Here is a 15,734-nt window from a genome sequence, read left to right on the forward strand (position 1 = left end):
AGATGAGTGACACATTAGTTTAAGTTTCAGTTTCATCTTCTATAGATACCTATTCTTCCTTATGAATCTAAATTGTTTAATTGGTTTCTTAGTGACTAATTTAATTATACCTAATGCTTTATAGGACAACATGGCACCAAGAAGAACAACATCTTCCCAAAATAGTTAGACTAATAATGATGAACCTCCTCCACTTGAGGGTTTGCCTCTCATGAATGTAGAAGAGCTTTATAGGTATCTTGATACTTTAGCTAGTTTGGTTGAGTATCAGACTAGAGCTATTGAGACTCAAGCTCTTGGACAACACTCATCTTCTAAAGGTAGCTCATTTGATGACTTTGAGAAGTTAGGTCCTCATTACTTTTCTGGTAATTCAAACACAATGGAAGCATAAGCTTGGATTCTTAAGATAGAGAAATTCTTTGATGTTATAAATTGCTTTAAGGAGAAAAAAGCCTCTTATGCAACATTTATATTAGATAAAGAAGCATATCATTGGTGACATATGACCAAAAGGCTTTTAGAGGATCAGAGACCTATAATTTGGAGACAATTTAAGGAGACATTTTACAAAAAGTACTTCCTTGATAGTGTTAGACGACAAAAAGTAAGAGAGTTTGTTCGTTTGGAACATGAGGATATGACAGTGGCCCAATAAGAGGCTAAATTTACAGATTTATCATGTTTTGTTCCGCAATTGATTGCTACAGAGGAGAAAAAGACATTAAAGTTTTAGGATGGATTGAAACCCCATCTAAAGAACAAAATATCTATTTTGAAGCTTAGCGTCTATTCAGAAGTTGTAGATAAAGCCCTTGTAGGGGAAAAGGATAATAAAGAGCTTCAACAGTACAAAGAACAACAAAGGAAAAGGAGTAGGAGTGATGGTGCCCATGATAATAAAGAACTAAAAGGTTCGTTTCAATTGAGAGTTAGAATAAATGGGAAACAATGCAAAATTGAAATTTGACTTGTTCTATTTGTGGTAAGAAACATTGAGGTAAGCCTTGCTATAAAGAGTTTGGAGCTTGCTTTGATTGTGGGAAACATAGACATATGATTTGTGATTTTCCAAAGAATAAGAAGTTTATGATTGGAAAGCCTAAGGAGGATAATAAGGAGGATAAACAGAAACCTAGAGTCTAAGGGTGGATGTTTGCTATGACTCATCAAGATGCTTAAGCCATTTCTGATGTGGTGACAGGTACTATTCGAATTTGCAATTTATTGTTAGAGCCTTGATTGACCAAAACTCAACACACTCTTAGTTTCTATATCTTTTGTTGGTTTGTTAGGTATGCTTGTTGGTAGCCTAAACTTTCATTTGACTGTTTCTTTTCCTATGAGACATTCTATTGTGGATAATATAATGTTTAGAGGTTATCTTATGATGACTAGTTATATGGAGATGTTAGTTGACTTAGTAATTCTTGACCATTAGAATTTTGATGTGATTTTGGAGATGGATTGGTTAGTTTCCTTCAATGTTTATATTAATTATTTTGGTAAAAAAGGTGACTATCCACATTCCTAACTAACATGTGTTTAGTTTTGACAGAAAACATGTGATTAGACCATTGTGTATGATCTTAGCTTTATGGGCTAGTTCCTTGCTTAGAAAGGGTTGTTAAAGGTTTTATGCTTATGTGGTGCGTGATAGAAAAAAATAAATAAAAAATTACAATCTATTATTGCCAAGTTGATAAAGGTTTAGTGATGCAATCTCAGTATTCAAGAGGTCACTTAGAAATTAGAAAAGGGGATAAAAGAAAAGCGTCCTCATTATTTGAAGATTTATGTATGTCAAGTTTAGAGGACTAAACTTTTGTTAAGGAGGGGAAGATATCACACGCCAAAATAAACTTTAGGGGCAAAATAGTAAATTATAAATAAATAAATTAATTAATTAAACCCATTAAAGGTAAAAGAGTCCTTTCACAATTAATAATCCTTGGTATAAATTCGATTTTCCTTTTGTCTTCTTTATTTAGAAAACTCTATTAACAAAAAAATTAGAGAATTGGAGAACGTAGGGTTAAAGGTTTGAAAGTCTAAAGTTTGAAATTCAAATTTTTCCAGGTGAGGAGTAAATTCGTCAAGTTAAATACTTCAAGTTTTTGAACGCTTCTTCAAGGTAAGGGAAATTAATGCAGATTTTTATTAAATAAAATAATTTCATTTTTATATTGTATTTTGAAATGTGTAAAAATATTATTTTTATCTTTACGCATGGATTAAATATGTGTTTTGTATGGAAAGTATATTTGAGAATTTTCATTGTTTATGAAAAATGAAAAATTGAGGAGATGTGATATTTTGTTTTGTAAGTTTAAATTAATGAAATAAAGTGTTTGACTCTGGATTATATGACCCTAGTCAACAGGTTATAATTGTTGACATTTTTGGCCCTAGTCAACGAGTTATAATAGTTGACCTTATGACCCTAGTCAACAGGTTATTGTTAGAAAAATTAGACTAATCAAACCTAAAGTAATCATCCTAAGGAGAGAGGGGGGAATGAAAAGGGTGATGGTCTCTTTTTGCAAATTTAAAAAGTATGAATGTAAGAGACAATTATATTCAAGTATATAATAAAACAATATAAAGACAATTGCATATAAAGTAAAAGAATAAGGAAAAGAGAATGCAAACACAAGATTTTATAGTGGTTCGGCACAAACCAGCCTACATCCACTCTTCTCTAGCTTCAATCCCAAGCTTGAGGTTCCACTAATTCAAGGCTTCCAAACTAAGCTTTCAAGCAATACAATTGGATTATGGTTCTAATTCACCCTCTTGGACTTTTGGCTCGAAGCACTCTTTACAAACCTCAAGAGATACCTCACTCTTGAATAACCCCTCAAGTGATACCCCACACTTGAGAATCCCTAAGTGATATCTCACACTTAGATTCTTCCTCTCAAAGATTTACAAATAAATGATCTCACAAAATCCTAGTACAAAAACTTTAAGCTCAAATGATACAAGAAAAATTAGGATTGGAAGGTGCATTAATGATATGAAAGTTTTAGAAGAATGGTGCACTAAAAACGCTCTCACAAGGCTCAAATATATTCAAGAAAGGTTTAAGAAGGTTAAACGAATAAACAATGAAGATTTGGAGCCTTTTTATAGAGAAAAAAAGTCAAACTAGTCATTGGGGTTCGATCGATCGAGCTGGGGGTCGACTGGTTGACTAGCCATTAACATTAAATGCTTAGTAGGTGACCGTTGGACTTCGATCGATTACTATTCATACCTTGACCGATTGAGGTGGGGGTCGACCGGTTACTGTTTAGACCTTGATCAGTTGAACAATCGTTCTAGAAGAAATAGAAGGTTTTTTGCACCCCTCGACTAGTTGAGCTGGGGAGTCGAGCGATTCCTTATCTGGTTCAACCGATTGAGCCGTTTTTGGCTCAACAACCAATTTTTTCAACTTAAAACCTTTTAAACAAGTTTGGAAAACATTTGACACATGTTTTTGTTGAAAACACAAAATTATCCAATTTTAAAAAATATAAAACAAAATAACTCTTGAATGATTTTGGTGCATAAGTAAAGAATGTAATGCATGAAAATCCTAGTGCACCAAAAACCTCACAAAGAGATCTTATGAAGCTTGGGTCTTGAAAAACACTTCTCTTTGAGGTGGTTTTCTTCTTCATGATTTTTCTTTCGCTTAATTTTGTCTTTGTGATTGCCACTTTGAAAATCGTCTTACCTAATCACACTTGAAATATAATCATTAGTTTTAAACCTTGTTTTATTATCATTAAAACTGAGATTAACGAAACCTTGGTTTCACAGTTATAATTTTTGACATTTGGTTTTGTTCACCTTAAATGGAATAAATTTGAAACTAGTTACTCAGTTGTGAAGTCTCACCTAATTGGACACCATTTGTCATACGATAACCAAAGTAAAGATATTTTGAATGTATTCGATTTGGTTTTGATGAGAAATTGTTTTGAAATGGATATGAGAAAGTTTTGTTGAAAAGTTTGAATGTATTAGTATTTTGAACTCAAAAGTTTTTATGAAAACAAGTATATGTTATATCTCCTATTTGCAAGCATGCATGATTGAAAATGTTTGATCCATGAAATTGTATTAATATTCCTTATTGAGCTTTGAACTCATACCTCTTATTGATAATCTTTCAGGTAACCTCAATTCGGGTGAGGAGTGACTGTTAGGAAGGAAATTTAGCTTTATTAGGACATTTGTTTAAACTCTCTTTATTTTGGACATTGTTTAGATGTTAAAACTTAATTCTTGTTTGAATTATTTTGAGTTTGGAGTTATTTGGACAATAATATTTTGGTTGATGTATTAGTTTTTTTATTTTTTATTTATTTTTAAAGTTGATACTTTGAGATTTTAGAATTTTGTCATACTACTCTGAACATGAATTTGGTAATTGATAAATTTCAAGTTACAATACGAATATTTGTGTCGTTTCCACTTTGAACCTTTGAGCTTGAGGTGTGAAATGATCGTCATGCCCTTGGAATGGGTTTTGGGGGCATGACACGTAATTAGTAAGAAATTGATAATTAAATAATAATTATGATTTCTAATTATGTTTGGTTTATTGAAAAAAGTTAGAAAATTTTAAAATTAATACTTATTTTTTTAATTGGTGTATTTTCATATTGATGGATTTGTGATTGAAATGTATGTTTCATTATTAAAATTAATTGATTAAGTTTTGGGTTTTTATTTTTTGGGAAAGAACACTGAATCATAATTTTTTCTTATTTTTCAAAATTAGTTATAGACTTTTGAAAATTTTTAACTATTTCGTTTGCAATCTAAATTTATGGTTTCTAGTATCATTTATTTTCTTTGCTGAATGAGAAATGTATAGAAAATTTATAAAATTTAATTTCATTGACAATTTGATAAATTATGAGACGAAAATAGTAGTTACATTGATACAATTTTGATTTATGTTTTAAAATTTTATCGATTTATTTTAAATCTAAGCAATTTATATATTGTTTAGTTTCTCTTTTGATAAGAAAATTTTTTATCTAAGAGATAAGAGAAAAATGGACAAAAGAAAACTTATTTTAGTCTTATCCTTTTTTTTCTTAATGATAGTTTTTTTTTTTTTTTAATTATAGTAAATTTATTTATCATTCAAATTGTATAAAAATTGAGATAGTGTAATTGGTTTTTAAAATTATCTAAAAGTTTTAAAATAAATTTAAATAAGATTATTAAGTTATATTAAGTAATTAAGTTAATTTAATAATTATTTATGGTTTATGTTTGATTGATAGAATAGGAAATGACATGATATCCTCTTTCTTATATTGGATGGAAATTATAACTTAGAATATTATATCCATAAGGTATGGTATATACCATGCTCGTATTTTATTTATAAAATTAATAAAAATTATTACATTTCAATGTTTAATTTCTTTTACAAATAAAAAATATATTACAACTTAAAGTTTGCTATTAAAAAAATGAAATCTCTCCCGTTTAATATCATTTACAAATCATTAATACATTTTATAATTTAGTAATTAATCTTTATTTCTTTATTAATAATATTCATTATTAAAATACTAAAAAATAATCATTTTATTGTTAAATATATTTATATATATATATAATATTATGTATTAAATATTGAATTAAATAATACTATATGTGGGATCCTTGCATCCGTGTAGCATGGGCCCTTTTCCGTATAGTGTGTCCTTACCCGTATAAGAAGCTAGACGATGAAATACTATTCGGATATCATCTATTGCTATCTAGCAAACACTAAATACTACAATTTGAATGTTGTAACCATTACATCAAGGCTATTCATGAGTATAAATGTTTAATTTTAAAGTACAAAAACCGCTATGCACAAGTCAATGATTGACATTAAAGACAATTAAGGCACATGAAAAACGTTACAAATTGGTGAAGATAAATAGTCATCAAACATCCGAAGCTAAGTACGCAACACATCCTCAACAAATTTTTGTTTGTTTCTTCCCTAAACTAATTTAAGCTTCAGAGGGGCGTGCCCAGAAAAACCATCCGACCACTCCTTGTAATAGGTGCGTTCACCATTCACTCAGAGAAGACTAGTTGGATAGGACATTGTTGGTCGTGTATCGACACTATATATTAAAACTATTTTAGGTTGTTTACACCCCTATTTTTTAAAAACAATTGAATTGAAATTTAATTTATTTTAATTAAAATTTTGTTTAAAAAAATGAGTAACATCAAAAAAATAATAATAATAAAGAAAGTGGACAAAAAAATAAATTTATAATTCATATAGTATGTATATCTCATCTCTTAACTTCAACTTAGAGATATTATATTCCATGTGGATGAAAAAAAATAAAAATCAGATAAGTTTTTCTATACTTATTACATGCTCGGTTGAATATTGAATACAATAAATAATGGAATATATATATATAGTTAAGATATCATATATATATATATATATATATATATGATATCTTAACTATTTATCTAATGGAAATGATATTTAACATATCTTATCTTAAAATATGTTATGCTCTATATATATTTGGCTTAAAGAATAAAAAGGGGAATAGAAGCATATTGTTGTTCAATAATTTTTAAAATAAAAAATTCATTATATTCCAATGCTTGTTATTAAAAACAATATTCTTATATTTACTATTATTTGGAAATCATTCTATAATTTTTAATTTAGTAAGTAATCTTTTAATTTTTTTTTGTTAATGATATTCATAATTTAAATATTTAAAATTTGTAAATAAACAACATTACATTATGCAATTAAATATATAAAAATATTTTGTGAATGTTAAGTATTATTTTAAATAACACAATATATTAAAACTATAAATATTCTTTTTTGAACTAAAAATTTAATTTGTACGATCAAATTTGTTTATTTTGAAAAATGAGTTATATAAAAAAATTAAGAAAATGAAGAAATGGACATGAGGAATAAATATATAATCATGGTGTTAAAATTTTAATTATACCAATTTAAGGTAATCGCTATAGTGGGAGGGTAAATAAGGTGATGGTCATTTTTGAAAATTTAAACTTAGAGAATGCAAGTGACAATATAAGTAATAATATAAGAAAAATCAATATAAGAAAATTTTGAAATAAATAAAGAGAGTAGGAAAAAAAGAAACACAAACACTAGTTTTTATAAAGATTCAACACAAACTCGACCTATATTCACTATCCTCGAACTCCTATACAAGTGAGGGTTCTACCAATTAAGGCTTTCAAGTCTTCAAGCTTTTCATTTGGATTATGGTTTGAAGGGACCTTTACACCAAGGTTAAAAGTCAAAATTTCCATACTATTCCCTTGGATTATGATTCCAAAACACCCTCTCAGAGATAGACATGAAGAAAGGATCCTAATTTATAATATTTACTCAAATGGAATATAAAGAAACTAAGGTTGAATGATGCATTAAGATGAATTATAAATTTGAAAGCAAGTGTACTCTAAAAATACTCCTTTAAGGCTCAAGTAATATTTAAGAAAAATTTAGAAATCTTCCTTATGCAAAACAAAAAAGTTTGAAGTTTTTTAAATAGGAGTTAAAAGCTTAAACTAGTCGTTAGGTATACTTTGAATCAAATCGACCAACCAATTGAATGGACTATAGTCATTGGGTGGCAAAAGGTCCAGAAAGTGATTGTTAGGTCATAAGAGCTCGATCAATTGATCATTGGTTCAATTGGTCCTTGATTGATTAAGCAAATAGTAACTACTTAAATCGATTGGACATTAACTAGTTTAGTGAATACTAATGGGTTGAGTTATTTTGGTCAAACATATATAGAATATGGAAAATTGATGCACAAATGACTTTTAATGACTTAAATTGTTTCAATATGAAAAATTAAGATTATTATTTTAATGTTGAAATACATGTCAAAATATACATTTTTTATTCTTGAAACAATCAATCTCATTTTTTTTTTTTTTTTTATAAAAACATGAAAAGATGCATAAATGAACTCTATAGTTTTTGCAAATTTTTACATCTTTAACTTAAAATCCTTAGGAAAACCCGACTAAATAAACTCTTTGTCATTTTGAAAACTTTTTTAACTATGAATATTATTAAATAAAGGTAGTTTTCATTTTAAAAAATTCTCCGTCCAATTTATAAAAGAATAAAATTGATTTAGACACTTGAATAATTTTAGGTGCTTAAGTAAAAATAAAATACATGATTCTAGTGTACCAATAACCGTACAAAGAGGTCTTTGAGGTCTTCTCATTTTTCTTGATTTCTTTTGATTTGTTTATTTTTGTGATTCCCACTTAGAAATAATATTGCCTAAAAACACTTAAGATAAACTATCAGTTCTCAATTCTATTTTGTTATCATCAAAATTGAGATTAATCAAACCTTGATCTCATAATCTCTCACTTTTTTATGATTACAAAACTAAGGTTGTGAAATTGCTTTCCCTCAATATATGCTCCTTAATATTAGAAAATATTTAAGTTTAAGAGCTTTTAGGAGTATATTAATGATGCTTAAAAAATAATATAATCAAGTATAAATAACACAAAGATCAATAGCAATCGAAAAAATAATAAACAAGATGCATGCATGTATATAATCATTTTGTACATAGCATTAATATTGATAGCATTGCTAAAACAATATTAACAATTTAGTACTACTTTTTCCTCAAGTTAGCAACTTGCCATTACTTCTTTTTGTCATCAACAAAAAGTCTCATTTAGGCATGGCGAATGGATCATGATATTAACTAAAAATGATTTTACAAATGTGAATATTAAGCATGACATATTTTCGGTGGAAATATGTAAAATAAAATCATTATACTATTTCTCCCATTTTTTCATTTGAAAATGTTTTTCAAATAAAAGTTTGCTCAAATTTAGAGCATTTCTAATTTAAAGCACCATTAGGAAAAATAATGTAAGAAAATGGGAAAACATGAATTTTAGAAAAGTGCAACACATAGCATGCATATGATGACATCATTAAGAGTACACAAACATATAATTATTCAATTTCAAATAATATTTTTATAAATAATTATTTCTTTTTAATTCAAACCTTATGCTAACAATTATAATACCCAACTTTGGTCTAATAAGGAGCTAGTCACTCTTATTTATAAGTGAAGGTATTGTTATATATATCTTTGATCTCCATTATCACCAAAACATATACAGGATATATTTATCAATTCATTTAGAACATACATTTATTCACATGGAACATACCTGAATCCATTTCCGAATTTTGGTTGAAGATGTATGGATCTTCTAAGGTTGAGGAGGGGAACCACCGTCATTGAATTCTCTCTGGCAATGGGAGCGGGAGAGATTAGGGTTATGTTCTATTAAAAAATGTGATATTACAAAATGAACAAACCCTTGACCTTTTATACCCTCTTGCCTTAGGGACCATACCCATTGGGTTATTAGGCCTCATGAGTCTTAGGCCCATCATCTAAGACTCGTGATGGCGTTTGGGCTCTACACATAGGTGACCCATACTCTTGAACGAACAGAAAACAAATATTGTAAGAGGTGAATAGCTTAGTCATGAATTATTGTTAGATATGTGAGTCCATATCTTAACAATCTCCCACTTGGACCACATATATTACAAAACAATGTTCATGATAGTACTTTATTGAGCTCATCTTGCTATTCTATCTTAATATCCTTAAACAATCTGGTCTACTAATTATGTTAACATAGGATTAAAGCGGCCTTCGTTAATCATAATTTAACTAGACCCATCAATGATCACAACATTAACAAAAAATAAGCAACATGGATCAAGTATGGATGTGTAGTATGGAAATTACATAGAATGTGATATTTAATATGTCTATTTCCAATTGGTCCTACTTTATGACTAAAAATAGTCAAATTCCACTTTCAACATTTGATGCTGAACCGCTTCTAAAAGTCGTCATTTTAATTCAGAGTGTTCAAACACAATAGTCTTTTTAAAAAAACAAAGTCTGTACATATAACATAACATAATATCACATCAAGAAAACAAACACAAAATCTAAATACAAACTCTCACTATACTAGCACATCATCAATGTGTACAACACCCATATGTGTGACATGCTCATGATATACTTTGGGTGGTAAACCCTTAGTGAGTAGATCCGCAATCATGGAGTTTGTGCTTATGTGTTCAATCGATACTTGAAGACTCTGAACTCTTTCTTTCACAACCAAGAACTTGATGTCAATGTGTTTGGACTTTGACGAACTTCGGTTGTTCTTAGAATACAATTCTGCCGCTTTATTATCACAGTTGATTCTCAATGGTTTCTCAATCCCATCAACAATTCGCAACCGAGTGGTAAATTTCGCAACCATATCCCATGGTTTGATGCCTCGTAGCAAGCTATGAATTCTGCCTCCATGGTGGAAGAAGCAATAAGTGTTTGTTTAACACTTTTCCATGAAACTGCTCCTCCAGCCAACATGAAGATGTAGCCTGAAGTGGATCTCTTGCTGTCAAGACATCCTGCGAAATCGGAGTCTGAATATCCCACGATCTCTAAATGAATGGATCTACGGTATGTGAACATATAATCTTTAGTTCTTTGTAAATATCGCATAACCCGTTTTGGCTTTTTCCAGTGATCCATACTTGGGTTACTCAAATATCTGCCTAACATTCCAACAATGTACGCAATATCCGGACGTGTACAAACTTGTGCATACATGAGACTTCCTATTGCCGAGGCATAGGGAAACCTTTCCATATCCTTCTTCTCAAGTTCATTTTTTGGACATTGGTGCAAACTAAATTTATCGCCTTTTGCCACAGACGTGTCTCCTGGTGCACAATTGCTCATGCCAAATCTACTCAAAACTCTATCGATGTAGGCCTTTTGTGATAGCCCAAGCATACCTCTTGAATGATCCCTATAGATCTGTATACCCAGCACAAAAGATGCATCGCCAAAATCTTTCATATCAAATTTACTAGATAGAAATCGCTTGGTTTCATGCAAAAGTCCCACATCACTACTCGCAAGTAGAATATCATCAACATATAACACCAAGATAATGAATTTGTTCCCACTGAACTTGAGGTATATGCATTGATCAATGGTGTTCTCCTTAAAACCAAACGAAGTGATCACCTGATCACACTTTCGGTACCATTGTCGAAATGCTTGCTTTAAACCATATATGGATATTTTTAATCTGCATACAAGTTGCTTTGAATCATTAGACTCAAAGTTCTCCGGTTGCACCATGTATATTGTTTCATCAATGTTACCATTAAGAAACGCAGTTTTAACGTCCATTTGATGCAGCTCTAAATCATAATGAGCTACAAGTGCCATGATGATTCTAAAGGAGTCATTTGACAAAACCGGTGAAAAGGTCTTCTTATAATCAATGCCTTCCTTTTGAGTGAAACCTTTTGCGACTAGGCGCGCCTATATACCTAACAATTTGCCTTTTGAATCCCGTTTAGTCTTAAAAATCCATTTACAACCAATCGGTTTTACACCTTCATGCAACTCTACTAGGTCCCAAACACCATTGTCTTTCATTGATTTCATCTCTTCCTTCATGGCTTCTATCCACTTTTCAGAGTTAGAACTTTGTTTGACTTGACTAACTAAAATTGGACCGTCTTCTAGACCCATGTCAAACTCATGTTCTTGGAGATATACAACATAATCATCTGAAATTGTACTTCTCCTTTCTCTAGTGGATCTCCTCAGTGGCACTTGTACTTGAGGTTCTTGAGGTTATTGAGGTTGTTAAGTTATCTCTTCATGAACTTGAATCGGTTCCATAACTTGAGCAGGAGAAATTTCAGGTGTGTCTTGAATTTCTGTTATCGACTGTACATTCTAAATAGTGTCATCAAACATAATATGACCATATCCAATCGTAGGAATACTAACAGATTCCTCTTCAAATACCACATTTCTTAATGATTCTCTTCCACTTAAATCAACATCCTCAATGAACTCAGCATTACCCGTTTCAAAGAAGGATCTAGATGAGGAGTCATAAAATTTGAAACCTCTCGACCTTTTAGAATACCCTACAAAATAGCAGCTCCCTATTCTAGAGTCCAATTTCTTTTCATTTGGCTTGTAAGGCCTAGCTTCAGCTGGACAACCCCAAACATGCAAGTGCCTAATACTAGGTTTCTTGCTAGTCCATAACTCATATGGGGTTTTGGCTACTGCTTTGCTTGATACTCTATTCAAAATGTAAACTGTAGTTTTGATGGCTTCGCCCCAAAGTGATTCTGGTAAGGTGGAATGATTGATCATACTTCTTACCATATCCTTAAGAGTACGGTTTCCCCTCTTTGCTACACCATTTTGGCTCGGAGTCCCCGACATGGTATACTGAGGAACGATACCACACTCCATCAAATATTTGGCGAATGGCCCTGGACGTTGTTCACCGGATCCGTCATATCTACCATAATATTCACCTCCATGGTCAAATCTGACGATCTTTATTTTCTTGCTTAGTTGGTTCTCAACTTCAGCTTTGAAATTCTTGAACACATCCAATGATTGAGACTTTTCATGAATCAAATAAAGATAGTCATAGGGCGAGTAATCATCAATGAAAGTGATAAAATATTGTTGTCCGGGGTAGGAAATGGACCACAAATGTTCGTATGTATCAATTCCAAGATGTCACTGCACCTATTGGCATCATTTTTCCTCATATTTGTTTGTTTACCCTTAATGCACTCTATACATACTTGAAAGTATGAGAAATCAAGTGTATCAAGAATTCCTTCTGACACAAGCTTTTGAATACGTTGATTTGAAATATGACCCAAACGCCTGTGCCATAACATTGATGAATTTTCATTTATTAATTTTCGCTTAATGCCATAATTACTTGAATGCAAGGTTTCATTTCCATTAGTGGCCTTTATGTTCAATTTATATAATTTGTCTATTAGACTACCTATACTAATAACATTTGAATTTAGATAAAGACTAACCATTCCATTTCTAAATGAACAACAATATCCAAATTTGTTCAGACATGAAATAGAAATTAAATTCCATCTAAACGACGGTACTACAAAAGTCTCTTCCAAATCCAAAGTACATCCAGAGTCCAACTGTAGTATAAAAAGACCAATAGTCTTGACTGCAGCCTTGTTGTCATTTCCCACATAGATGTATCTTTCACCATCAGTTGACATTCGATTCCTTAGGCAACCTTGCATAGTGACACTTATGTGAGTAGTTGCACCCGTATCTATCCACTAAGTGTCAATAGGCATTACAACTAAATTAATTTATGAACAAACAAAGTTGAGAAGTGTACATTTCTTTTCACGCCAAGCAGCGTATTTGGTACATGTCTTCTTCATATGACCAACCTTTTTGCAAAAGAAACAAGTGATCTCCTTATCTTGTTTCTTCTGCACCTTCTGCTTTGATGTCTCAGAAATTGCAGTTTGTTTTCCTTTATTGTCCCTCTTTCTTTTCTTGTTGGCACCAAATCCTGAGATGTGGAAGCCAAGTGAGCACTTTCTATTTTCTCTTGTTTCAATCTCTCTTCCTCTTGTACACATTGAGCAATAAACTCATTCAAAGTCCATTTCTTCTTTTGAGTGTTGTAACTGATTTTGAATGGACTGAATTGTGTAGGCAGAGAGATCAAGACCAAGTGCACGAGTATGTTTTCCGACAACTCTAACTTCAGTGCCTTGAGTCTAGTCATAAGATTAGACATTTCCATAATGTACTCCCTTATATTCTCTTTCCCTTTATACCGCATAGAGACAAGCTTACTAAGAATAATGCTTATCTCAACCTTTTCGTTTGCAGCGAATCGGTTTGCTATTTGGTCCAAGAATGCCTTGGCTTGTGTTTCCTCAGGTATTGCACCCCTTATAGTTTCTAGGCTACTGGACTATGGCTCACCCATAATTTTATTTGGTGATGTTCCCAAAAGCATATCTATATATATATATATATATATATATATATATATATATATCAAACCACTAGTCCTTTATTGAAAAAGCTTAGAGAGTGCATTTATTTTACATGCATAAACCCATACAATTTTTATTTATTTATTTATTTATTTATTATTAAATTATGCCATAAAATAGGATGCATTTGAGACCCATGACTACATTTGCAGGGAACCCTGCAGCGGCGCACCAGCGGCCCTACAGTGGTGCACCAGCAGCGCCAAAACAGCGCAGCCCCACCCGCGGCGCCAAACGGCGCCTGAAAGTCGTCGCTCAATGACGTTTCAATCGACAAACGACGCCAAGAACGGCGTCTGGAGGGAATGCAAGGCGGATGTCTCCTGCAGTGGCGCACCTAACAGCACCAAAACGGCGCCGAAACAATGGAAAATCGACGCTTGAATTACATCTGGAGTGGGCCTGAAATGGCTCTCCAAATAGCACCAGGTATGGCGCCTAAATGGTGCTTGAAATGCACCTGAAATGAACGCCTACAGTGCCCAAAATGGCCCAGATTTATTTTGTTGTTTCCCTTGGATCTTTCGTTTTTGTTTTTAAAGATTGTTTTTGGTGAAAATGGAATCGAAACCTTGCTCTGATAGCAATTGTTATATATATATCTTTGATCTCCATTATCACCAAAACATATGCAGGATATATTTATCAATTCATTTAGAACATACATTTATTTACATGGAACATACCCGAATCCATTTCTGAATTTTGGTTGAAGATGTATGGATCTTCTAAGGCTGAGAAAGGGAACCACCGTCATACATCTTCATTATCAATTCATTTAGAACATACATTTATTCATATGGAACATACCCGAATCCATTTATGAATTTTGGTTGAAGATGTATGGATCTTCTAAGGTTGAAGAGGGGAACCACCGTCATACATCTTCATTATCAATTCATTTAGAATATACATTTATTCACATGGAACATACCCGAATCCATTTATGAATTTTGGTTGAAGATGTATGGATCTTCTAAGGCTGAGGAGGGGAACCACTGTCATACATCTTTATTATCAATTCATTTAGAACATACATTTATTCACATGGAACATACCCGAATTCATTTTTGAATTTTGGTTGAGATGTATGGATCTTCTAAGGCTGAGGAGGGGAACCACCGTCACTGGATTCTCTCTGGCAATGGGAAGCGGGAGAGATTAGGGTTCTGTTCTATTAAAAAAAATGTGATATTACAAAATGAACAGACCCTTGACCTTTTATACCATTCTGCCTTAGGGACCATACCCATTGGGTTATTGGGCCTCACGAGTCTTAGGCCCATCATCTAAGACTCGTGATGGCGTTTGGGCTCTACACATATGTGGCCCATACTCTTGAACGAACAGAAAACAAATATTGTAAGAGGTGAATAGCTTAGTCATGAATTTATTGTTAGATATATAAGTCCATATCTTAACAGTAGGGGATGGAATTTGAAATCCCCGATATTTGATTGCTTAATTAAAATAATTAGACTTCTTGATTTTATAAGCTTGTCTCCTTCATCTAGTAATTTGTTAATAAGAAAAATATTAATTTCTAATACCCTTTCTACTTCAATTGAGAAATTCATTTTATATATGTGTGTATATATATATATATATATATATATATATCTTTTTTATTCCATTTTGACTTTAATTATTTGATTTGATTTTATAAGACTTGATTTTGTAGCCTTTCAAACTTTACCATGTGTCATCT

Source organism: Vitis riparia, chromosome 11 (assembly GCF_004353265.1).
Source record: "Vitis riparia cultivar Riparia Gloire de Montpellier isolate 1030 chromosome 11, EGFV_Vit.rip_1.0, whole genome shotgun sequence".
Classification (NCBI taxonomy): domain Eukaryota; kingdom Viridiplantae; phylum Streptophyta; class Magnoliopsida; order Vitales; family Vitaceae; genus Vitis; species Vitis riparia.